The following is a 27598-nucleotide window of genomic DNA, read 5'->3' as shown; positions in this document are numbered from 1 at the left end:
ACTGATTCAAAACAAAACAAAACAGTTGTATGTTATGTTCTTTTCTGTTTCACACAAGGTTTATAAACTTTCAATTGCTTAAAGTAGAGAACTCTATGTCTTTTCTTTATTTCAGTTCTTCCATGAATTCAGTCTTTCTATTTGGTTACTGTATTCAATCTCTGATTTCTCTAATATAAGTCAGAATTTTAGAATGATATAACTTCAATATTTTCAGGCAATCAGGCTCTAAAATCCACCAGCCATCAGTATTAGGTTCATTCTGAGATCTGAACATCAATAACTCTAAGACACTGGGGCGTTAGAAATAACACAATTTAACCTTCTTGAAGGAAAGCAATATTTTACATTCCAACCAAGAAACTCAAAGAAGAAAGATTATCCAGGAAGAGATGCAGAGTACACTGTTGAAAGCATTCAAATCTGTAGCACAAGGAAAACTTAGGGATTTAAAAACACATATTTGGAGCTCTTGTATCAAAGGATTTAACTGAAGTTGTGGAAATGAATAAAGTCAAATAGGAAACTGCATAATAATAAAATAAAGAGTACTATATAGTTTAGTCCTTCTCATAATCAAACTCACAGAGTTGTACTTTGATGATATCTCTTTGGGCTTTACAGAAATACACAAAAGAGCCCCTTCAGAAAATCTATTGCTGGAATGTGGTCGAGGACATAGCCCCTTACATAGCACTCATTACTCTCATGTAAGGCCTGACATGAGAAATCTCTTTTAGAATTTAGTCCAAGGAACGGCATTCCCTTTCCTGAAAAATGGTGTTCTTCCTTGTTTTTCAAATGGATATTCTAAAACTAACTACATTCCACTTTAACTGCCAGGAACCTCAGAAGCAAATTAGGAGTTTAAGTATAGGTCTCTACGTCTTTGCTTTTGGTAGACATCTGTCATTGTAGTGACTTTCTGTGCTGCATCCTGTATCTGCATGAATTCCTGTATCCTTTTATCAACTGCTGCATAACAAACAACTCCCAAACTCAGTAGCTTAAAACAACTATTTCTCATGATTCTGTGAGTAAGCTGTGTGGTTCTTATATGGATCTGGCATGGGCTCACTCATGCAGCTGCATTCACCTGGTATGTCAGCTCTGGGCAGAGTTCCCTTGGGCCTACTGGGCCTTGAACAAGCCAGATCTCTCCATGTGGCCTTTCATCTTCAGGAGGCTAGACCAGACTTCTTCATGTGGTGACAACGACATTCCAAGAAGGCAAGCTCCAACGTGCAAGCACTTATCAACTGTCTACTTGAATCATATCTGCTTATGTCCCACTGGCCAAAGTAAGTCACATACACAAGCCAGAGTCACTGTGGGAGGGTGTGGATACTGGAAGGCATGACTCATTGCAGACCACTAGTGTAACTATCTACCATAGCAGCTCCCTAATAGGGCTGTTACTTATTCTTCTTCCAATCTTTCTAATACTTGAATGTTATTCTTTAACAAAGTTTATTTCCTCTCCACTCCATATCTTATCTTTTTCAGAGCTAAAATATCCCTTATGGGTGTTCTAAGCTCATACTAGTCCAACATATCAGTGAATGAATGCTTATGTAGGATTCAAGAGTATTTTAAAATTTAAAATGCACCATATGCCACAGCAAATGCTCACTCCTAAATTCTTAAAGCTCTCATAAAAGGAATAAAAATTCCTTTGAATTTAAGTTGCAAAAGCCTTTACAAACATCAGGGCCAATTAGTTCTCCCACCAGGAAGAAATGCTTCATTCCACTGGTGATGTCCCACACTCAAGCTCTTGAGGTACTTTGTATCTCTAATCAATATTGAATGTATTATCATAAAGTGTCCAAAATGCCTGAAATCTTAAAGTCAGAAAAAGAACCATTATCTACACTGAGTACTTTTACACAAAGTACTCCAATTAGCAAGACAAGAAGATGCTGAAAAAATATAAAAATGTTAATCTGAAGAACAGTAAATAATAAAAACAAAATGGCAAAAAAAAATCACCAAAGAAAAGGTGTAAAGATGAAAAGAATTCATTAAACTTGTTTCATCTTACAAGCTGTTACTATTTTTAAGATGCCCTATGATAATTTAAAGATAAGTTGAATAGGCATTAAAAAAATTAAACTATTAAGGACATGACTATACTTCTTGTGATTAGTTTTAATATGCACTTTTTATCCCATTGGCTTTTTTTAAACACCAACTGCAAATTCAATTCAAGACTGTAAGTTTTTGTGAAAATGAATGTGTTTTGGAAAAAGGTGTGTGCATGTGTGACTTGAAGGGGAACTAAACTGATATCAGGTAAGGTAGGTCTCTTTGGACTGCCGAGGTTTGCACTATGACTGGGGCACACATAACTAAAAAAAGTCAAAACAGACCTTCTGGCTGCAATGATGATGCCAAACAAGATGTTGTTCTGTGAATAGGTGGCAAAACGCTTCAGAGATTTTCCACCAGGGGAGACAAAATGTGGAACTTTACTTATGCACAGAAGACTTTTTTTGTTGTTGTTAAATTAGGCCAACAGCAGAGTTATTTTTAGATTACTTACTTCACTTTCTCTTCTTAATGGGCTGGTATACAAAATAGGACAGAAAACGCACCATATGCCACAGCAAATGCTCAAATCCTAAACTCTTAAAGCTCTCATGGAAATAAAAGATATCTCTATCTTAAAGTATGAGGTTTGCATTCAGATGCAATTAAGACTATAACTAATCTGACAGATCTTTATCAGTTAACAACAAATAAATCATATATATCTATTTTAAAAATCAATATTTTGGAGTTTTTTTCCTTTAATCATTTTTAGTAAAATAAATAAGTTGTAAGGGAAGAGATAAAGTGTGAATGAATGTGTTGACTTACATTTATGATTAAAAGTTAACATTTAAATCATACAGCATTTTCAAATTCTACAGTGACTAACGTAGTTCTTGATTTCCTAAAGTTACAAAATTTAGATGACTCAGCCACTTGCTCTTTCATAAAATCAACCTAAAGTCTCTTCAGGCAGGCTCAATTTTATAGAAAGATAAACTTTCAAAATTTACTCTTTGTATTTCAACATGACGCATTCTCATTTTATGACTGCAGTCATGCTCCACAAAACTATACTATTATTTTGATTTATACTACTATTATAATTATGAAGATGACACAGAATGCATAACATTAAAGACATATATATGTACATAATATATGCTATTGGAATAAAAAAATAACTGATATAAAAAGAAATTCTCCCCACCTTTATTAATGACATACATAATTCAAACTATATTATGAAATATGAAAATTTATTTTAAAAGAGATTAATAAAGTCAACAAATATCCTTAATATAGCAGAACATTCACCATGTTCTTTGAAATGCCCTGATTTTATTGAAGCAATAAAACTGCAGGACAACAAAAGATCTGACAACTTTTTGGTGTCCAACCCACTGCACATAGTTTACAACTAGGAGGAGAAAACAAAGTGCTTATTCCCTTTAAAAAAATCAAGTAAAATATCTAAAGTTTTGATATTATTTTATTATTTTGTTAAATTATAGTATTGTGAGTTCTTCATACATTAAAATGTATGTCTATTTTTTCCCTAAAAACAGGGCAGACAAATATTGCTAGATATAGTTCACCATTCTAAGTAACCTAGTTTTAAAAAGATTAAATATAGCAATTAAATGAAACATGTTTAAACCAATATAGATATTTAGGCATATAAAAATTAATTTCTAAATAACACTGGTATGCTGATAAGTTGGAATTTGCCAACAAAACAATTTTAACATATAGCCTAAAGAGACAAATGTATGATGCAAAACTAGGAAACTAAAGAATATTATGATTGTTTTAAATGTTGCTAAACTAATAGTACTAATGAAATTCCGTTTATAAAGACTAACTTGTACATAATTTTTACATTTAAAAATACACTTAGATAATCTGCATTTTGGTATAATCCTAAACACCTTAATTCTGACATGTAACCTCTAAGAATTATCAGGTCTAATGGCAGGAAGAAAAATACTAGATTGGACACAAAAAAATAGTGCTTAAAACTTTAAAGAAATCATAATACCTTGCCAATAAAATTATTAACAAAAGCAAAATATTGAATAACTAAAAATTTAAAAGGCTGCTTTTAGAGAAGAGTAGACTTTAATTGGGAAAGAGAAACAGACAGGTATATGCCTTCAGAACCTCTCCACACTTTGTGGCACACACTGGTCTTGGTCCTGAAATAAATTCCATGTCTAAACTGCTGTTAAGTAATTCTTCATATAGTCGGGTCAATTAATTTTAAAGAGACCAACCCTGAAGATAAGAAACAAGGAAGAGGCTATGTCCTCTAAATAAAATTATAATGCTAGACTTTTATCGACCATTAAACCTGCTTCATATGCTTTTTTTTTTCCCCTCAAGTAAATAATCAAGTTGGCAGGTATATGGAAGAAAACTTTAAAGTAGCAGCAAAATATACTGACATTCTTATCAGGTGATATGACTATGTCTAAGCAGTTTAGTTTTATTTTTATCTTTCTCTGGTTGCTAAATTCACATTTAGGTTACTTAACACCAATTTCACGATACATTTTCTTTAGACGTTCACTAACGTTGACCTCTAAGAAAGTACAACGGAAGCCCAATTTTCTATATTTTATGGATAGATATTTCTAGAGCTGGACTAGATCTTGAAAACTACCATTACAGAACTTGTGTATTGGTTTCAATTCATCCATTATTCCCACTCAAAATGAGGCCCCTCCCATAACACAATATTGTTAGAAGAGTTACCAAGCACACACAGTAAGCACCTTTTGAGCACGTGCTTTTTATTAGGGGATCACTAACATATGCTCCCAACATCCACAAGCTAAAGAATATGTACCACTTGCCAAACCTTTCTTCCACTGAGCACATATCTACTCAGTAAATAATGATTTCCAGACAAATGGGAAAGGAAATTGTGCTTCTCTGACTCAATTATCTATTGTATTTCCCTAGTACTGAAGGAGAGGGAAGAGACATAAATGTGAAACATCTTCAAAATATTCTTCCTAGTGCTTCCTTAGTGCCTGAAACCTATAAGGAAAAGTCCAATATTTTCAACCTCATTTCCTCAGTGTGCACATGTAAAATGGTGGTCAACGGTATACACAGGATAGTGTATTACAGGATACAGCAGTACTCTGAGAAGAGCTCACATCATAGAAAACAACGGTCTGAGCCATAAGACACAAAGGAGAGGATCCCAATTCCAACAGAAACTAGTAATTAATTAGCTTTATTATAAAAATAGAAAATTACTCCATTTCAGAACCAGAAAAACTGGCTTCCTAAATTTAAAACACAGCCAAGTTAAGAGTAAAATTCTCAGCTTAGCTATAGGCTCAGGAAGAGGTCCTCAGAACAAGAGAGCAGCAACTCAGTGAAAGTACCTATGATTCCAAATTAAAGGATATGCAGATCATGTTATCCATATCCATTACTGAAATACAAGAAAAATATTAACAGGGGAGTCAGACTGATACCCAGAAAGGAGGAATCTTTTAAATTTATTACATAAGACTGCTTACAAAACATATTTCTCCAGAAAATGGGAATTCATTTAAATGATGAATTTATTAATTAAAAATATCATGTTTAAAGCCATATATATCAAAGCTTTATACTGTATTGATTATATATATGATATATATATATGAAAAAAATACTGTAAAACTGAGACAATCTTAAAATAGGGCAACATCTAGTTTTGCCACACCTAATAGCTTCAAAGAACTTCATGAATAAACAGTTGTACAAATACCACAAACAAAATTCAAAATTAATTTTTAAGTTTCAGGTTTCAAGTTTCCAAGGATATACTGGTTCAGGCAGAGACAATATTTGACTTCTGAGCACATCCACAAAATCAGATTTTCCTCTAAAGAATATTCCTGGATCAGCTGTTTGTAAATTAACTGCCTAACCAAAGGGGGCAAGAAATGAGGAACAGGATATATTTGTTTCTGGTAAACTGCCTATTTCCCTCTCTTCCAGGTCCTCAGAATTCATGGAGTCTGGTATGAGGGATGCCCCCGTAGCAGAACGGGTGGCTCCATCCTACACCCTGGTACTGTTTTTTAAGATGAAAAACATACAAAACAAAGCCAACAAACAAAACACCCCTGCAGAAAAAAAAAAAAAAAAAGAAGTGTTGGAAGGAGCTAGGAAAAAGCACAGTCATAAGATCCATAGTTACCGTTGAAGGAAGGGTATCTACTATCTGGCAGCTACTGTGTAGGGAATCTTACAAATGTTATTTTTAATTCATACACAAAAAAACCCACTATATAGAATTTTCATCCATATTTTACAGATGAGAAAATCAAGTTCAGAGATCAAATAACTTGCCCAAGTTCACACAGTCAGCATATGGCCGAGCCTCGGATTTGCTCTCCATCTGTCTAATGCCAAGCCCTCCTCTTGCCATGATGTCAAGCCCACATCTAAGTTAACAAATATTCCTGCTGGGCTTCCACTGTGTGGACCCATGCTACAAAGAACTACAAAAGAAAGAGAAGACATCGCCTTTGCCCTCCACGCGGTTAACATCTAAGAGGCATTCAGAAGATTCAGGTGCCCAATTCATGACAGGCAGTGTGGTTTACAGAGAGGGAAGAGCACTAGACCAGGGGGAGGGAGACGACCCACTCTGGGCTGTGCTACATACCAGCCGTACAACCTTGGGTACATAAGCATTTCTATTATTTCCTCATCTGCAGAGAGCAGAGACTATAACATCTGCCTTAATTATCTCACAGAATTAATTCAAAGATCCAATTAGATAATAAACCTGTGGAATGGGAGCGACTGACAAGGGCTTAATTTCCAAAAGATACACACAGCTCATACAGCCCAATCTGAAAAAAAAACCAGACAAACAACCCAATCAAAAAATGGACAGAAAACCTAAATAGACGCTCCTCCAAAGAAGACATACAAATGGCCAACAGGCACATGAAAAGATACTCAACATCCCTAATTATTAGAGAAATGCAAGCCAAAACTACAGTGAGGTATCACTTCACACTGGTCAGAATGGCCATCATTAAAAAGTCTACAAATGATAAATGCTGCAGAGGGTGTGGAGAAAAAGGAACCCTCCTACACTGTTGGTGGGAATGTAAATTGTTATAGCCACTACGGAGAACAGTACAGAGCTTCCTTAAAAATCTAAAAATAGAGCTACCATATGATCCAGCAATCCCACCCCTGAGCATACATCCGAAGAAAAATGTGGTTTGAAAGGATACATGCACCCTGCATGCATTGTTCACTGTGGCATTGTTTACAATAGCCAAGACATGGAAGCAACCTAAGTGTCCACTGACAGATGAATGGATAAAGATGTGGTATATATATACAATAGAATATTACTCAGCCATAAAAAAACAATGAAATAATACCATTTGCAGCAACATGGATGGACCCAGAGATTATCATACTAAGTGAAGTCAGACAGAGAAAGACAAATATCATATGATATCACTTATACGTAGAATCTAAAAAAAAGGTACAAATGAACTTATTTACAAAACAGAAATAGATTCACAGACATAAGAAACAAACTTATGGTTACCAAAGGGGAAAGGTGGGGGGAGGGATAAACTAGGAGTTTGGGATTAAAATACATACTACTATATATAAAATAGATAATCAGCAAGGATTTACTGTATAGCACAGGGAACTATACTCAATATCGTATAATAACCTATAATGGAAAAGAATCTAAAAATGTGTGTGTGTGTGTATATATATATATATATACACAGTCATATATATATGAACATATATATGACTGAATCACTTTGCTGTACACCTGAGACAAGCACATTGTACATCAACTATATTTCAATAAAAAATTTTTTACAAAGAGCCTTATTAGCTACTAAATATTTTAGAAATATGAAATGCTAATACTGCTTTGCAAGTGTCCATAGTCTTGTCATTACAGAACTTTGGACAGATATCTGAATTCAGTAATAAAAGGATTAGCTGCTGACTCACTTTTGTGTTCCCTCCTTTTGGTTTTGCTTTAGTTTGTTTTGTTTAGAGAGCTAGTGCTGTAAGGGTGAAGGATTAACCAACTGGTGCTGGTTCTGGTTCTGGCTCTTGCTCCCTGCACGGTTCTGAAGGTGGGACCCATGACGAAACCACTTTTCCTTGCTACAGCTGCACCCAAGCCCGTCCAGGTGCAAGCTCACTGTTAGCCAAAAGGTAAGGTAGCTCTATTTCCCTCCCTTCTCTCCTTCATTTCCTTTTCTTCCTTCTTCATAAGCTATCTTATAAAATTAGAACTCCATGCTCAAGTGTCCATCCACTCTCTAACCCAAAGCTGTACCTCAAATTATAAATTCTCTCTTTCTGTCAACTCAAAGAAAAGTATGAGAGACCCTTCCCTGAGGGAGACTGGAGGAACTAGGTTCAGAAACCAGGTGATGAAGAGATTCTCTGAGGAGGTGGAGAATCTGCAAAACAAGAAACAGTCTTTTGCTGACTGGAAAGTTTCCTAAACTAGGCTGTACCAACCACAAGCATTTAAAATAAATGAACTAATTTTCTGTCTTAAATGGTAGTATTCAAACATAATTTCCTATCAACTTTTTCACTGAAAATTAATCAATATTTAGAACAGTCTTTTTCAATGGGAAGAATTATTCCCAATTTCAAACAGCCAATAGACAAGCTTTAGAAGGCTATCTAGACTCCAAATATGTTTGATAGAAAAAGAGTTACTGTAATTCTTCAGATAACTCCCAAATTTTCATTTTATTTTGTGTAATTTTAATCCGACCATTATGATACAGCATAAATGTAGCTCAATGAAGACAAAAGCACAAAAAATTTCATTTTAACTGAAATGTCACAGGAGAAATTTACACACAACTTGACAAACTTAAATGTCTCAGGCTTTAAACACACACACACACAACACAACTACCTCTACCTATCTCTCTCTCTCTCTCTCTCTCCCTCTCTCTCTTTCTGCTCCCCCCACCCTTCCACTCCCAAACCTCCTCCCTTCTGCCTCTGTCTTATTTAAAGGAAGCTAACAGTATTCTCTCCTTTCTATAATTTCTTTTCTACATGTGAAACTGTAGACTCCTATTAGATTATAACAGAAACTCAAAATGCTCACTGGATCAATAAAAAAATGGAAGTGAAAACCGTTAGAACTTTAGAGGTTATGAATTTATTCTTATAGGAGTAGTTATAAATTTTATATTCTAAATCACAATTTTATTTCTGATAACCAGTGAAATCTGGGTTCTATTTCAACTCCCTATTTTCCGGGAAAAAAAAAAAGCTTTAGAAATGCCATGTAATATTTTACTCTGGTGTTTCTAAAGCGTGGTCTTCACACCACCTTACATGAATCATGTAGAACATCTTCTAAAAAGGCAAATTCCTGATCCCTCTCCAGAATTACTAATGAATCAGATAATCAAAGTCAGATTGGTCAGCACTGTGACAATTTTCCCCAAATGATTCTTATGACCAGCAAGATTATCACAAATGAGTTTTTTCACTTATTTATATTATGTTTAGGACATTTCCTCAACAGCATATAACATTTTATGACCTTACTTTGTTAAAATATATTAGCTTTCTTTATTTGAATAAATGTTATTTTCTAGCAATAAAAGATTATTTCTTCAGCTAATATATATTTAGTTTGGTTTGTTATAATTTATTTATGCACTTTACAAGGAGAATTCAACTGCCACATCAAAAGACACACTAAATTTACTTTAACTTTTACCATGACATATTGAAATTTAAATTAAGAACTAGTTAAAATGATTAAATATTATTGTTGGAAAATGTGATTAAAAAACAGAAATAATGGTATAGCTCTTCATGAAAATAGAGACTATAAATACACATATTCATAGTTTTTCAATTAACTCTTTTTAAAATTTGTATCACTATGTCATCAAACAATATTTTTTAACCTCTCATTGTATTTCTTCATACTCTATTAACATTTTCAAAAAAATAAAAAGAGAACTTCACTCTCGGAGGAAGACCATAATAGTTCATTAGCCCTGCAGATCTCAGCAGCCCCACACCTGACTGCATTAGGTCTCTTTGCACTTTTCATTTTTTAGGTCACAGAAATACTGTAAGTAATGTAATGAAACCACAGGTTTGCCTGTATTTTCTCATACAGCCAAGCCCTGACTCATAAATATTTCATTTATTGTTGTCTTAACTCTAAAAGAGATTTGTCTGTATTTTTCAAGCTCTGTTTTGAAACCTCTCTCTTCTGAAAGTGATTCTGACCATGACTTTGGTAAACTAACACACACTACCTCATAGAAAGAACTCTGATTCAACACAATGGCAACTACCCAGACCAATGAATGAAAAAATTTTAAGACACAGAACTATAAAATGCACATAATTCTGAAATAAGTTATTTCACAAGGAAATTCAATATTATATGATAGAAGTATGTTTTCTGAGCCTTAAAATGGTAAGAATACTGTTCACATAAGCGCCTTTAGGTCAAAGAAAGCAAGGAAAATACAAGATGAATTCAGAGAGGGAGTTTCGGGAGAATGGGTATTATGGGTTAGTTGAGAATTAAAAATCACAAATTGCTTATTCAAGAAGTTGAATAGTGGAAGCAAAAAAGATTAAAATTCCAAGAAAGAAACAGAACTGCTATTGTTCAATTTACAACTCTTTCATATGATAAAGTAACAAATGTTACCTCTAAATCAGGCCTCCTGCCAAAAAGAGAGATACGTATTCTGAAGGAAAAAAAAAAAAAAGAGTCATATAGTTTGCTAAACTAGCTGAGTATTGTGGATTTGCTCATAGCAAGGAAGAAAAACATCAAGGGAAAGAACTTTACTATTCCTCATTCTTAGTCTTTTTCATCCATCTTCCCATTTCCTCCAGCTGAGATTGTATAATCTACAAAGTTTACATCAAATATAAGAACAGAAACATTCCCTAAGACAGACTCTGCAAGGTTGGCTATCTTAAAAATATAAATAAATAAATACCAGAACACATAAAAAACCTAAAGAGCCACCATGAGTAAACACAGTAGGAGATCCTCCTTTCCCAAAAGCACAGAAGCAAACCTAGTTACATAGTCATTCTGGCTGATTGAGAGCCCTTATGTGATAAGTTTTCAAATTTCTGATTCCAGCCAGATACTTCACGCATCAAATCATACTCTAGGCGCCTGGTCTACCCATATCCTCACTTACCAAGGGGTATATTAAAAGCTCTGGGTCGTGCCAAAGCTTCGTCTCATACTTAAAGTTGCCTCTGCTAGTCATGATGCTTCACGACCCTTCTACCTGTCTGGGGACCTTCACTACATTTTTGTTTCGCCCTGACCACGGAGAAAATGATGTGAACGTTGTTCTTGGCTCACTACCTAGATCACTGATGACTCAGCTAGTCACTGCACTTTATTATCCAGATTGACACCTAATACTGATAATGACAAAAATTGAGCATCTAATGAATTATTGGCTTACTAATAATTTCTTCTCTCTGAAGGCTTAAGAAGCAATAAGAAAAAAAAAAGAAAAGAAAAGGAAGCAATAAGGAGAACTACTACTTAACAGCAGTGAAAAGGGAAGAACCAAGATGAAAAATTTTGTCACAGAATTCTTAGGAGTCCATGTCAATTTTAAGCTCATAATTCCAAGCCAGTGAACAAAATGTGGCATGGATTTTAGAAACAGAAATTTTAAAAAGATATGTCTATATTTATATGAATAACTGTGTGTGTGTGTGTGTGTGTGTGTGTGAGTGCACACGCGTGTGTGCGTGCACTGGGCAAGATATAATCCACGGGCTAAAACTGGCTCACCACCTGATTTTGGATGGTCTGTGAGTTAAGAACAGTTTTTACAGTTTTAAGTGGCTGAATCAAAAGAAGAATATCTTGTGAAACATAAAAATTATATGAAATTCAAACTTTAGTGTCCATAAATAAAAGTACTGGCACACAGCCACATTCATGCATTTAGGTGTTGTCCATAGCTGCTTTTACACTACAATGGCAGAGTCAAATATTTGTAAAGGGACCAATGGCCCACAACCTGTATTTACTATCTAGCCCTTTACAGAAAAAAATTACCAAGCCCTGTTTATATACAATGGTTTGACATGAAACTCTAAAATAAAAAATGGTTTAGGATAAATATCATATCAATTGAAATTATGAAATCTTGAAAGTGAAATTACAAGCTTCCAGTCTCAGAAAACACTAACAAAAAAAAGAAATTAGAAAATATCTAAAAAAAACACAGCACTACACAGGGATTATTCAACCTCAGAAGTGATATTACATGGCAAGAAATAGTACAGAAACATGACTCAAAGCTTTAATAAGTGCTTGAAATGGGATGAAGAAAATCCTCCCCCCAAAAAAGCTCGGAACATTTCAAGATATTATTTAGATACGGGGAAAATATTAAAGATATGAGCCTACTGTTTGGGGACAATGGTATGTTATCAGATAACTGAGATACGCCAAACTTCTTGACTCTTCGGTGGTTTTTACCTTCTGCACCAGAAAGAAGTGATGGAACTAAAATGGAAAATCAAATATGATTAACAAGAAAATCAAAGCTCAGGAATTAATAAGAGGACTGTGAGTCACTTTAAATAAGTTTAGGGATACAGGACCAATAGATTACAATTTCAAGATATCTTTAAAAAATGGCTTGTATATGTTATCACAGAACTACAGTTGATAGCCTTGACAGAGTTACAAACAACAGAAGAGCAGATGTAATACCTAAGAGAGACAAATGTTATTTTATTTTTTGAAGGTAAAAGGATTCTAGGAAATGAAGATCAGTGATCTTGATACTATTCCCCAACATTCTAGAACAGGTTACTAAACAGATGGTTTGTGAGCACTTAAATTTTTTTTTTAAAACCTGCCATGGATTTGTTAAAAATAAGCCATGCTAAACCTCGTTTCCTTTTCTGACATGTTATTAGATGAGTGGATGAGAGAAATGTATTGGCTGTATAATGCCTGGACCAAGAAAAGTATGGAGTAAGTCTCTCATGGCCAACTGGGGTAAGTCCACTTACTATCTGTGTAACTTTGGGGAAGTTTCTTAATATCTGGGATTAAGAGGCAAATGTCACAGATCTGTCAAGTTTCTGCATGTTTTGTGAGAAGAGGCACTGGAAGCCTTTGTTCTAGACTGTCTTTTCATGGATGTTTGCATAGCAAATAGCATTTGAAGACCAATAGTATCTCCCTCTGGAACAAAGGGAAGGTTTGCTTATAGCCCATTATAAAAGATCAGGGTTCCTAAACTTGGAGTTCCTTATGTGTGATACATAGTGTGCAGCATGGACTTGAGCCACCCTGTGGAGCCCCTGTGGGTCTGGGGTACAAGGAACCAAAAAACGCATGAGGCTCATGCTGCTCGCTGTACCAGGAGTAATACAGTCCTTTGTCTCTGACCTGGAAGTCTTCTGTCTTCTATAATCATCCACAAAACAGTGGCTGGCTAATCTGTCAGCATACAAGTAGGATAAAATCTCAGATACTTCACAGTGCTTGACAACCTGTGACTCAGCTTTGCCATTGGTAAAATGGGGAAATAACAGTAAGTCCTCATAAAGGTAGTATGAAGAATAAATTAATTCATACACAAATTGCTTAGAAAAGTACCTACTTAAGCTAACTGTTCAACAAATGTTAGCTATTATTATAATGATAGTTATGATTCATTTCAAATGTATATAGGTAGGTAAATAATCCCATCCAAAGGAGTAATGACAAGTCAAAAAGTCCATACTCACTAAGTTCAGAAAAGGCTCTATTCTTAACCTTGTTCTGCTCAATGTTTTCATAATTAATTAAGTAGTGCTATAAAAATGTATTAATCAAAATTATGGATGACACAATTGCTAACACAGATAATAGAATCAGGATATTTAAAAAATTTTGACATGCTGAATACACTAAACTATAAAGAAACAAATTTAACAGACATACAAATAAAGTATTCAAGTTGTATATTAATTGCAACCTACATGAAATGAATTACAATTCTAATAACAATGTAACAGGACTGAAAAAAAAACAAATTTGCCATTATGTTAGAGAAAAATTGAGATAAATTTTCATTGTGTTCTGTGTTGGTTAGGTTACATTCATGATATGATATTTAGCTCTGGATATACTTTAAAGGGAAACTCCAGCAAAGAGAAGCATAACCAGAGGAGAGTGATCAGAACTGTGAAGGGTGAAATAAATCCATATAGTATATATAAAGTATAACTGAAGAAATCTGACTTCTTTATCCTGAGAAAGGAAAGGTTTATTGAGGATAACAATTGTTCAGACATCTTCAGAATTATCTGTGTGAAACAGTCTGTGTAAAGCCAAAGGGTGGAGTTAGAAAAATGGCTAATTGACTTCAATTCAGTGTAAAGAAGAACTTTCTATCAATTACAGTTTTCAAATATTGGGTATTAAGATAAGTTCTTCATGCATGGAAGTTTTTGAAAGCCACTAGCCAGGACTATGAAAATGGGGATTGCCTCTTTCACGTACAGATGTCTTTAAACTGCTCACTTCTTATCTGTAAAAAAAGGCAACCCATAGGGAGTTTCTCCAGGCCTCTTGTGTATTTTCACTTCTGTCTTGCCTCCCTGGTTTCTGTTCCATTTCAGCCTAGCTGGCCTCTTCAACCCGATTATTTGTTCTTAGCTGCCCACCTGGCTTTTTGATTTACCTCTCTGATTATTTCCTTTTTCCATACACTGCAGCCCATAGGCCATCTCACAGTAGCACCTGGGTAACAGACCCTGGTCCCATCTCCCGTCTGCTTTGGAAGGGAAATAAAAAATTAATTTCATGATCTCAAAAGTTTCTTTCAATTCTAGGATTCCTGGATCCTTCTTACTTCTTTTGCCACATCCACAGATTGGTGTATGATCAGTAATTGATGAATAAATAAATAAGTGAATGAATAAATGAGCATTATTAAGCAATTGATAATGAGCTTCTTTCTTCTTTAAAAACTAGGTACCTGAATGGGTCTGACATCTTTCAACCAGTCAAACAGATGACAAGGAGTGAAAAGACAAGAAGAGCAAACACCTGTGGAAACGAAGGAATGAAGTATGAGAGCAAGAGAAAGATTAGGGGTGGAAACAGAAATGAGGGCAGACAGCTATGGAGAAGACCACAAAATTAACTCTCTGAAATGATTAATTAGTAAAGTCTCTAGTTCATAAGCCAAGCCAATTTATAAGTCAAAATAAAATTTAAGGGTATATTAAATTAACATATATTTGAATTAAAAAATGAGAGGAGAATTCTAAACTCCTCAGAAATATGACAGGAGCACGAACTACATTCTTGCAAAGGCAAAAATGATATACACAACAATATCGGTGAATCTCATGCATTAAGCCAGGTGAAAGAAGCCTGCCTCAGAAGGCTACATACTGCATGATGTATAAATATAAGACAGAGTTGAATGTAATACATACATATATATATATATATATAAAATACATATATATACATACACAATGTAATATTATTCAACCTTGAGAAAGGAGTATATCCTGCCATTTGCAACAACATGGATGGACCCTGAGCACATTAAGCTGAGACAAGTCAGAGAGAGGAAGACATGTACTGTATGACACCACATATAAATGTGGAATCTAATAAAGTTAAACGTGTAAAAAACAGAGAGTGAAATGGTGGTTACCAAGAGATGGGGATGGGGGATAAGACTGATGTTGTATAAGGGTACAAACTTGGAAGCAGTAGTAAATAAGCCACAGAGATCTAATATACAGTATAATGAATATAGACAACAATATTGCACTATAATTTTGTGATGTGATAGATATGGCTACAATGCCAATCATCTACAATATATAACATGCTGGACAACTTAAATGTAAACAGTGTTACATATCAAATTCATTCAATTAAAAAAACTGTTCCCCTCCCCCCAAAAACAGACTTGAAGAAAACAAAACCCTAGGGATAGAAAATAGATCAGTGGTTACTAGATACTACAGGATGAGAGGAGGGGTTGACTAAAAACCATATGAAAAAATTCTGGAGCATGATGGAACTGTTCCAAATCTTAATTGTGGTAGTGATTACACAACTATATATGTTTGTCAAAATATATAGAACTGTACATTAAAAAGAAGCAAATTTTACTGTATGTAAATTATCTTTAAAAATGGAAAAAAATTAAAGAGCTTAAAACAACTCTGTAAAGATGAGCAATTAAAACATGGTTTGTGTTATTAATAAATCACAATAAAATCATAGCAATATTTTCTTAGATCAGTCTCCCAGGGCAAAAGAAATAAAAGCAAAAATAAACAAATGGGACCTAATCAAACTTACAAGCTTTTGCACAGCACAGGAAACCATCAACAAAATGAAAAGACAACCTACGGACTGGGAGAAAATATTTGCAAATGATGTGACCGACAAGGGCTTAATTTCCAAAATATACAAACAGCTCATACAATTCAATATCAAAAAAACCCCAAACAACCCAATGAAACAGTGGGCAGAAAACCTAAATAGACATTTCTCAAAGAAGACATACAGATGGCCAACAGGCACATGAAAACATGCTCAAGGTCACTAATTATTAGAGAAATGCAAATCAAAACTACAGTGAGGTATCACCTCACACTGGTCAGAATGGCCATCATCAAAAAGTCTACAAATAATAGGGAGTTCCCTGTTTGCCTAATGGTTAGGATTCCAGGCTTTCACTGCTGTGTGGCCCAGGTTCAATCCCTGGTCAGGGAACTGAGATCCTGCAAGCCATGCAAGGAGTGACCATATTAAAAAAAATAAAAGTCTATAAACAATAAATAAGATATGGAGAAAAGGGAACCTTCCTTCACTATCGGTGGGAATGTAAATTGGTGCAGTCACTTTGGAACACTGTAGGGAGTTTCCTTAAAAAACTAAAGATAGAACTACCATATGATCCAGCAATCCCATTCCTGGACATGTATCGAGAAAAGACGAAAACCCTAATTCAAAAAGATACATGCACCCCAATGTTCATAGCAGTGCTATTTACAACAGCCAAGACATGGAAGCAACCTAAGCGTCCATCAACAGATGAGTGAAGATGTGGTGTTTGTAAACACACACATACATACAATGGAATATTACTCAGCCATAAAAAGAATGAAATATTGCCATTTGCAGCAACATGGATGGACCTAGAAATGATCATACTAAGTGAAGTAAGGCAGAGAAAGACAAGTATCATATGATATCACTTATATGTGGAATCTAAGAAATAATACAAATGAACTTATTTACAAAACAGAAACAGACTCACAGACATAGAAAACAAACCAAAGGGTAAAGGGAGAGGGAGGGATAAATTAGGAGTATGGAATTAACAGATACATACCACTATACATAAAATAAACAACAAGGATCTACTGTATAGCATAGGGAACTATATTCAATATTTTGTAATAACCTATAATGGAAAAGAATCTGAACATATAACTGAATCACTTTGCTATACACCTGAAACACAATATTGTACATCAACCACAGTTCAATTGAAAAATGGAAAAAATTAAAGGTATTAAAACAACTTGGTAAAGATGAGCAATTAAAATATCATTTGTATCATTAATAAATCACAGTGAAGGTAACAATTTTGAAAGAAACTTATCAGGATCATTTTTACAATACAGTGACCAATATCTTATTTAAAAATGAAACATCAAATGTATAGCCAAATAGCTTTTTAAAAATAAATATATTTTCACTGTCTTATAAATAGGTAACATGTAAAAATAAAATTAATCATTCACATTCTATTTTTAAATGTCCTCTCATAAAAATGTAATTCTAGTAATAAGAAAATAAACATTAAATATTTTATTATTTATTTATTCATATCTTTTTACCATATATTCTCTATTACTGTACATTTGCCCTTAAAATTAGATCTTATTTAGTCAGAAAAACAAGTTGTCTCTCAAAATAAAAACAAAACTTATAATAACAATGTTCCTTTAATATAGTTATATGAGTAAGCATGTACTTGGTCATATTTTAGAATCTGGCATTGTTTCAGCCAAGTGGGAATGAGATGTTTCTAGGACACAATTAGAGATATATCAAGGAGAACAGATATGTAAAATCACATACCTATTAGAAATGACAAACTGCATTGCCTTTCTTCTATTTGTGGAATAGTCTGAGCAATAGACATGTGGGACTAGAGATAGTTTGAAATTACTGAAAATTACAAAAGAGCAAAGAATTGGAAGTGATAAGAGGGCAACTTAAAAGCATACTTTTCTGGAAGTAGAGAAATGTTATAAATAGATCAAGAAAATACAGATTTAAAATTATTATATTTGGGACAACACAAAGTGAGACTGTCAAATGAATTTTATTTTTAGTTACAGGCGTATACATTCTCTGTAACATACAACAAGGTAAAATGTATTGAAAAGTGAACATCTGCAAGCTTACATCACTGCTAAAAACGACCACAGTTTATAATCCCCTGCCTTCTGAGAAGTAATCTGTAGCTACACTCCTGATTTGTCTACATAGTAGGCTGATGGTCAGAATGAGAAAAGAGACAACACCATGCATGGGACGGCACACTTCATGGGGTATGTACACTTGGTGTAACTGCACGCACTGCACGATTGGGGGACGGGACAGCAAAACAGTGAAGGAATAACCTAGACGAGGCTCTAAAGACTTTTCAGCATTTCCCAGGAGAAGAAAAGATGTCTCAAGAAAGGTGGGACCAAGCTTCCTATGCGGTACACTGTATTAAACCTCAGGTCACTCTCTTTAAGCCAAACTACAGCCAAGACACGCAGCACCCCTACAGCTGGGAGTTATGTTTCCTTTTAACCTAGCACAATGCACAGACTGGACCATGAGGTGATCCAACGTTTCAGGTGTGTGTGTGTAAGGTCCATTAAAAAGGAGAGCTCTAAGTTTAGAAAGACAAAGTTTATCAAACAGCTCATGCAACTCCACATTTTATTTCTGGATTGGTGCCACCAACAGCTAAATATATAAATGAGCACAGGACCAAGGCAAAATTGTGAAGAAATTAATATTTATGGGATGTTAATGGTATGCGCTTCAGGGAAGAGGATGCCAGGCGGTTATTTATTTTTCTCAACCCTAACATGACCAACTCCACATGCACTCACTTCTCCTCTCCTTGTTTCATCATCCTGGTTAAATAAGGGGAGGCTCCATTCCTGACTGAGAAGGAGGGGCGTGATGTGAAAATCCCAAGCGGGCTAAGACCACTGAAGAAAAATACTCTCACATTTTAACTGAGCCTCCTGAGCTTCATAAACAAAGTTATCTGTGGTAACTTTTTGTTGGTTTTAATTGTTTTTATTTTAGGAATTATCTTTTTCTCCCAGTCACTCTTACATGTGTGTTTACATGGTAGTAAGAGAGAACCTGTTCACAGCTTCAAATTTGATTCCATGTATTTCATAAAAGGTTTCCGTTGAAAGTAACCTAAAAACTAATCCAGTCTCTTTTTAATTTTGGAGGAAATGACTCACCCAATATTGCACAATAATTAAAGTCAGACCAAGGACCAGAATGCAGGTCTCCTGGCACTTAATGTGGAACTCTGAACAGTAAACCAAGTGGGCTGTTTTACTATATGAGATAATAATTACGCTTTCCAGAAGGTGTCATTTTCTTTCACATTCTAATATGCATTATTATTATCAGACAAGGCCTTTAATACAAAATTTCCTACTTGGAACAAGGAAAGGAGAATACACTGGGACTTGGAATAGCCAGATGGCAACATAGAGGGCACTGGGTACCTAAGGACCAGGATAAAAAAGGCAGAAAGCATAGGTTAGTAATTTTTTAAAAAGGGAAAAGTGGGGTAATTATGTAATAAAGCCCCACTTTGCCTTGCTTCAGCTTTCCAAGGACCACATATTCACTCGTGATATAATAAGAGATCAGAAGTATTCTGAAAGATCTCATAATTCAGTCAGGAGGAGGGAAGAGAAAAGAGAAAAATGAGATGAAGTAGGCAAAGAGAGACCTCCTTCATTACCAATAGAAAAGATTATAGACTCCTTTCTCTTTCTCAAGGTATTTAGAACAAAACTGCTGAGCAAGCTAAGGCAAATTTTAAATATGGACATAGTATGTGAGAGAGAGCTCTATAGGACATTAGGTTCATGAGAACATAATCAGTGTATGTGGGTGGTGTTATACGGAGAGTTGTATCACTTATTCAGGCCTTAGCTGAAGATGTCCCAAAGCAATGTGAGCAAACTAAAGAGTGGGATTTTAAATTTGGAAAGATGGACTTTCCAGCAAATCATAAATCCACAACCTGCTCTGTTTAAAGATAGATACTGAAAGGATGAAAGAAAAGACACGTTGTAAACTATGATGTGTGTGCCAATGCAAAAAAAGTAAAGCTACCTAAATCTAAAGGTTTCACAACAGACCTTGACTTAACCCATTTTTCTCCCTTTTTCCTCACAGATCCCCAGAATTACTTGGAATGCCCGTGTTGTACTCATAGTGTAGCTATTAGAAACATCTATATACATGATTTATGCTAGTCATATTAAGATATAATGATGAGTTATATGATTAAATGTCAGTTAAACAGTGCTAAGCATTATTATATTGAAGCACTCAACTATTGAGCATTTGTCATCCAAAAGCACGAACATCCACTCACAACTTTCAAGTTAAATGTCATATTGTTTCTCAGATCAAGAGTAAAAAAGAGACACAGAAAAATGAAATTGAAGCATACCCACCTGAGATGAGAGCCATGTCTTGGCCGATATAAGAGTACTATGGTATAAAATTAGTGTAAGATGAAAAAGTAAGGTGAAAAGGAATTTCAATGACACACACACAAAATAGAGCAATGATACAGACAGAAGTAACTTCCTGGACCTCCACAAAGTCATGCATTCCTCAATTCAATATTTAGTTTTAGAGCTCCTACCAAGTACAAGGCATGCTCCAAGCACTGGGTTAGAACAGTGCCCAAAAGAAAATCTTTGGATCCATGGAATATACAATCTCATTGAGGGAACAGATGATAAATAAAGAAACAATCTTTTTAAAGTCAGCTGATAGTGCTATGGGGGAAAATAACGTATGGTAAAGTTGACAGAGCATGATCAATGAGGATTTGTTCTTTTATATAGGGCGGTCAGAGAAGGCTTCTTTTATAAGGATACGTTTGAGCAGAGACCTGAAGTTAGTGAAGATACCTGAGGGTAGAGCATTCCAGACAGAGAGGATAGAGAGGAAAACTCTGAGGTGGGAATCAGCTGATCCTATTTTGAGGAATGTCAAGGAAGTCAGTGTCTAGAGGTGACTGAATAAGAGGAAAATGATAGAAAATACTGTCAGGTAGCAGGTGTCAAATAATATGGACTTATGTAAGGTCTTTGTCTTTTATTCTGAGAGACATAGAAGCTGTTGGAAGGTTTATACAAAAGAGTGACATAATCAAACAGATATATCTTCAAAAGATCACTCTGCTACATGGAGAATAAACTGTGGTGCCTGGAGGGAGAAGAAAGGGGATAAATAAGCAGCTACTGCAACAGTTCAAGGATTTGCTGATGGTCTATCTGATCAGACTGGTTGAGGGTGTACTAACCAGATGTATAAAACAAGATTTGGGGGGACCATTTAGCTCAACTAAAGACAGACTGAGAAAGGGGAAAAAATGAAGACAAAAAGGAAGTGAAGAGTTAGCTGCAGGCACACAGATATAGCTCAACCAAATCCTGGAACATAAATTTGGGTGAAGTAATGGTGAGGAATAGCTTTTAAGGATGTTGGGGATCTTTTTTTTTTAAATGAGATGATTTTATGACAGTCTACATATGCTAAGATGTTAAGATATTTGGATTAATGTACTATAAGTTTCTCCACACTATCTGCCAGCAAGAAATTTTATAAACGCTTTCTCTGAAATATGCCTACCACAGATTTTTTTTCTTACCCCCTGAAATACACTTTAAGAAACTTTCTTTTTCTTAAATGGAGAAAAAGTTGCAAAATGATGGTTGTGGTTCTGTATGTGTACCAAAATGATACAAAACAAAAATAATGCAAAAAAAAAATTTCACAGAAAATGCCATCATAAAAGTTGAGAAGAAAAGAAATAAATGAATACCAGGAAAACTTCAGGTTCTTTGTAGTAGCATCCTTTCTTTGAGGAATTTAAAGTTAATTTCCTTTACCTGTTTTTTTAAAATTTTATGATATTCTCATGGTACAATTCTTTTAGACTTATGTTAGAAAGAGCTTTAAAAAGAAACACTAAAAACTTAAATAAATTTCAAATTAACATTATCTTCCACAAAGTATATTTTAAGGTTTCCAAGATAGAAATCAAAGGAAAATGAGGAACATTAATAAACTAAAAATGCTGAGAGCTTTTAAACCCCTGGGGATTCATCTATTTCACAGCAATGTGCTTTTTCAACATTTAAATTTTATTGGCTCTTGCTAATGAAAATAATTTGCCACAGCAGAAAGGAATGAAGATGTCAGCTCCATATGACATATTTATCAATATAATGGTAAGTAAGGTATGTTCTCGAGACCCTTGGTGGATTGTAGAAAAAAGTGTACAACTGACTGGGAAGTTGAATTCAATCAACAGAGTATACTAAAGTTAAAGAACACATATCTCAAGTATCAAGGAATTCAAAAGGTTGAACCTTCACTCCACAGATAATTTATGGAGAAAATGGATTTTTAGTAAAATTTTACACAAATCATATAAATTGAGGGAATTTTAGAATTCAAATTGTTCGTGGTAAGGAAGCCAAACAAATGAACGAATACAAGTCAATTTAGAGAAAGTGAACCAAGTTCACAATCACAAAATAAAAAAAGTATTAGGATTCAGTGTGAACTATAAGCTATAAATTGTTAAAATATAATGTTGTTTTAAAATAAAATAGGGGTGATACAAGTATACCTCATTTCAGAGCACAGGTATATTCCATTAATTTGGCTGCTGGGCAAAATTCTGTATAGATAAACACAAATTCCTAGTCACTCCAATTATAAAATTGAGATTATGCTCCTAAAACGAATTAGGTCAATACTTAACAATATCACATTTGAGAAAACAGCAAATCACTGAAGCATCTATTTAGAGAAAAAATAGTTTAAATGAATACCATTACTGAAAATAAGTCACCACATACATATAGGTTTACTTTTTCATATTAACATTAATAGTGTTGGAACATAACAAATCTAAATATTCTCTAAGGACCTCTCTCCAGCATCTCAATATTCTAATGTTAACCTCTTAGCTATAATATCTCTTTATATTTCAGCAAAGTTACTCTCTTTTTTTGCTCATTTTGTTTGGGAAATTGCAGGCAGGGGATAGATGAAAACACTGTGCAGAGCAAAAGAGTATACACAAAAATATATCAAAGGTAATGCCAGGGCAGAAGGAAATAAGCAAGTGGAAGTAAGTACCATTTATTTGAATAGGTAGGAACACCTACAAGGAAAGGCTATTCTACTTATTAGTATTTATGGAATTCAATAGTAGTGAATTTCATATAACCAATGCTGCGTTTAAAAACAAAGTAATGTTATATTTAATCAACCCTCCTAACTATTCTTAGTTAAGGTGTTAAAAAACAAAATAGTTATGGGGACAAATGAAGAAGTTAAAGTTTGGAACAACTCCATAAGAAAGCATTGAAAATGACCTAAGCCTCATGAAAAAACAAACAAACCTAAAGAACTTAAATTATTTTTACCTGATAACACTCTGTAAGTCATATGACTGGAGTCCAAGTATATTAAGAGATAAGTAGTTGGACCTAAGAAAATATTCATGTCATCTAAAAAAAAGAAGAGATGTAAACTATGGCATAAAAAACTCAAATTAGGCATTAGGTTATTTGTGGATCATAAGCACTGAAATATGTTTAAGGAAAGTTTCAAGCACCTTTCAGAAGGCTTAAGAAGACAAACAACAATCTTTCTGGGTTGGATTTGACCAAGTTTGTTAGAACTCTATGAATTGAGCACTACATAAACAAGGTCACTTTCAAAATCTATGCAAATCTTAAAATACACTAATTAGGGGGCCTAATTTAAGAAATAAACTTTCTTTTATCAAAGGGCAGTATGAATCTGGGCCCTGGTTAGAACATTTTAGATCCATTCATTTATCACTAAGATCACTACCATCTATCACAAAGTTAAAGAAAAAAACAAACAAACAAAAAAAACTGTGCCAGGAATTAGTATTCAGTGACTGTAATGCAACTGATATTATTTTGGAATTCAACTGTGATTTGCAATTTTATTTAGCAACACTCATGCCAAGAGAACTTCTTAGTGATATTCTCTTACAAGTCAATGGTCTCTTTTTTTTAAAATTTTTATTGGAGTATAGTTGCTTTACAATATTCTGTTAGTTTCTGCTGTACAGTAAAGTGAATCTGCTATACGTATACATATATCCCCTCTTTTTTGGATTTCCTTCCCATTTAAGTCACCACAGAGCATTGAGTAGAGTTCCCTGTGCTATACAGTAGGTTCTCATTAGTTATCTATTTTACACATGGTATCAACAGTTTATATATGTCAATCCCAATCTCCCAATTCATCCCACCCTGCCATTTCCCCCTTGGTTTCTTTTTGATTTAACTGAGAGAGACAGAAAATACATAACCACTTCCAACATTCAGTTTTCTATCAGTATTATAACTAATAGTTGACACAACATGAGACTGTCCACACAGAAACAGACAAGGGTGATGAGGCAAAGCAGCTATAAATCTTTAAATATAACACAAACAATATCTCTTTTATGTAATTAAGTACCGTAACCCTCACATTTTCTCTTGAAATAAAAATGTCTGGTAAATTTGGCTATGTTCAATATATTATTATATGCTCTAATAGTCTCAATCAAGCCATGAAGGTATTTTCACATATTTAAATATACTTTTCATAAAGTACAATTCTAATAGTTATGCAAAGAGAGTTTTGTGTTTCTGAGTTTTTGCTTGTACAAAAGGAATATAACTTCTCATTACAGGTTTTCTGTCATTTTAATGTTCACCGTTTTTGCTATTTTTTGGTGTGTCACATACAACAATTTCCCCTATTTTAGGATTCTAGACTATCACAAAGATTTATTTTATTTTATTTTTAAAGCAAAACCACTGTACTACCATCAATGCAAAGAAATAAAACTCCAAAGACAGTTTACTCAGATATAACTATTCATAAATCTATTCATATCATAATGTAATTATAGGTCTCTTTTCACTCGAAAACAATATTCAGTTCTAGAATTTCCATCATTTGAATCCTAAAGTATAAGTTGAGGAATTTTGAAAGATAGTTTAAAATAGCTCATAACTGTTATTTGTATACATTTCCCTTTGATTGCTCTATTTTAATATTCATCATAGTGTAATAGTAACATTTAATAAACTATGTATAAAAAAACTTGTACTCACATTTAAATTGAATGTTAAAAATTATTACCTTAATTTTTTTTTTGTATTCTTGTACTTAAAAGTGAAATTTAAGATGATCTTTTAAAATTGAGTGTCTTCTGTCACTTACCAACAGGGATGTATCATCAGGTTTCTAGTCTCCTCTTTAAAAGTCAGTAACTTTATCACAATTAAACCTTTCTTTCACTTAAGTTTTAAATAACAATGAAATAGTGGGTTTCTTAGAGAAGTACTGAACGGAACAACTACTGAACGTGGGTCTAGTTTAGTAATAAAAATGGAAGGATGGACGAAAGGAAAGAAGCAACTTTTAAAAGCTCTAAAGCTGAAGTGAAATTTTATGACCCTAATGACCATAGTGTATATAACTTTATACCCACTTTATTAATACATATACAAATAAATCAAAATTGTAAATTATTGTTTAGCAGTATTAAACAAACACTACATTTTAAAATTCCAGGACACTGAGAATATACTTATCCATAACTCACAATGACAGAAAAGATAAACAGGCCTTTTGACAACATAAAACATTTCCTGAGGTACACCACAATGCAAAATTGAAGACGAAGATATCTGAAAGCTCATCTTTGAGTTTTGACCTCTAGCATAGACGTGCTATTAAACACACCCCTCCTGTCTCCACTGAAGCCTAACCAAACTATTTGAGTTAGGAGAGTGTGCAAAGATGTGCCTTCCAGGCAAACTTTTGTTTTCTAAAAGTTAATCTCCCGAAATACTTCCAGTTGGAAATCGTCCACTTGAGCTACTTGACACCAGGGCGTCACTTTCTCCCCTTGGCTTACCTGCTACTACTTAATTATTCTTCTAAGCAGGCTCTGGACAAGTTGGGGAGGTAGCTCTTTCAGCACTTCTGAATCCATGACGACTACAAATGTACACACCTAACACACTCCCACAGGTCTTTCACACGTCGCGAAAGCCTGACCACCTGGGAGCAGACAGGACTCGAGGAACAATCCTCAAGATCAAGAAACTGACTGGATTTCAGCATGTGGTGAGAGAAAATGGGCGGGGCGGGGGGGGGAATAGGAGCACTACAGACAGAAGCTGTCCATTAAACGGTTTAAAACTGTTGGTTACAAAGCTGAATAAACAAATACACAGATGGGTCTACTTCCTTGGGGACTCCGGAGTCTGAGGAGACCCCTGAGCGGTGTCCAGTTGGGCCTCTCTTGCCCAGTCCGCGTGCAAAGCGCGCACTGGTTCCGCTCTCAAATGCCCCAGACTCGCACGTGCCTTTCCCTCCCGTTGCTCCTAATGAGTTTCACCCGCGCGCCAGGTGCCCTGAGAGACTTACCTAAGGGATCTCAGAGTCTGAGGACAGGAAGGCAACTTTCCCTCCCTGCTCTAGCCCGACCCGAACGCCCGGGGCAAGCGAGGGTCCACGCAGAAGCTAGTCCCTAGGTCCGGGTGCGCGGGCGTCCGGGCGCTTTGCGGCCCGAGGGGCGGGGAGAGGCGCGCGGGAGACGTGCGGGCGGCGGGCGCGGCCACCTCGTGGGTCCGGCCCGCGCCGCCGCCGCACGTGCGCCGCCGCGAGCGCTAAGGGATGTCGGGAGCCGCTCTCCCCCGGGGTCAAAGTCAACCCTGCGCGCCCGCCCTCCGCTAGCCCGGGGCCTCCGGGGATTTACAGGTAAAAGCCAACCGAGAACACTCCCTTTCTCCGAAAGGTTTCTGCGCCCCTCCCTCGTGCCCTCCCTGAAGAACCGGGAAGCGCAATTTCACCCCCAAACCCACCCTCAGAGTGGGGAGACCTTTCCAAAGCTGAATAAAAATAAGAGCAGGACAGACCCCGGGTGAAGCGGCTCCTGCTAACCGTGGACAGGGGAAAGAGCGCGATCGGGGGCAGCAGTCGAGATGCAGGATCATCCTGAAGCGTCACTAGGGGCCAGGAGTTTCTTCGCTGGAGAAGCAGGACTGTCCCCTCTCCGCCTCCCATTCCAGAGAAGTACTTGTGAATTGTACGCTGAAGTGTCTAACTTTGAGA

The 27598-nt window shown here is 35.3% G+C and overlaps 1 protein-coding gene across 7 annotated transcripts in view; it reads right to left on the bottom strand.

The window, feature by feature from the left end:
- The window catches only part of FOXP2 (forkhead box P2), a 533480-nt gene that overhangs the window by 504943 nt on the left and 939 nt on the right, over positions 1-27598 (bottom strand). For 2 of the 7 annotated variants that reach the window (XM_082632344.1, XM_082632345.1), the window contains exon 1: positions 26912-27179. The exons of the other annotated variants lie outside the window; for them this stretch is intronic. The gene's annotated coding sequence lies outside the window, so the exon portion shown is untranslated. Of the gene's footprint in view, positions 1-26911; positions 27180-27598 lie in introns of those variants that run through there. 7 annotated transcript variants of the gene reach the window in all.

This window comes from Mesoplodon mirus (genome assembly GCF_964341445.2).
Source record: "Mesoplodon mirus genome assembly, chromosome: 9".
Lineage (NCBI taxonomy): Eukaryota > Metazoa > Chordata > Mammalia > Artiodactyla > Ziphiidae > Mesoplodon > Mesoplodon mirus.
The sequence above is the reverse complement of the archived record's forward strand: the minus strand, read 5'-3'. Positions and strand labels throughout refer to the sequence as shown.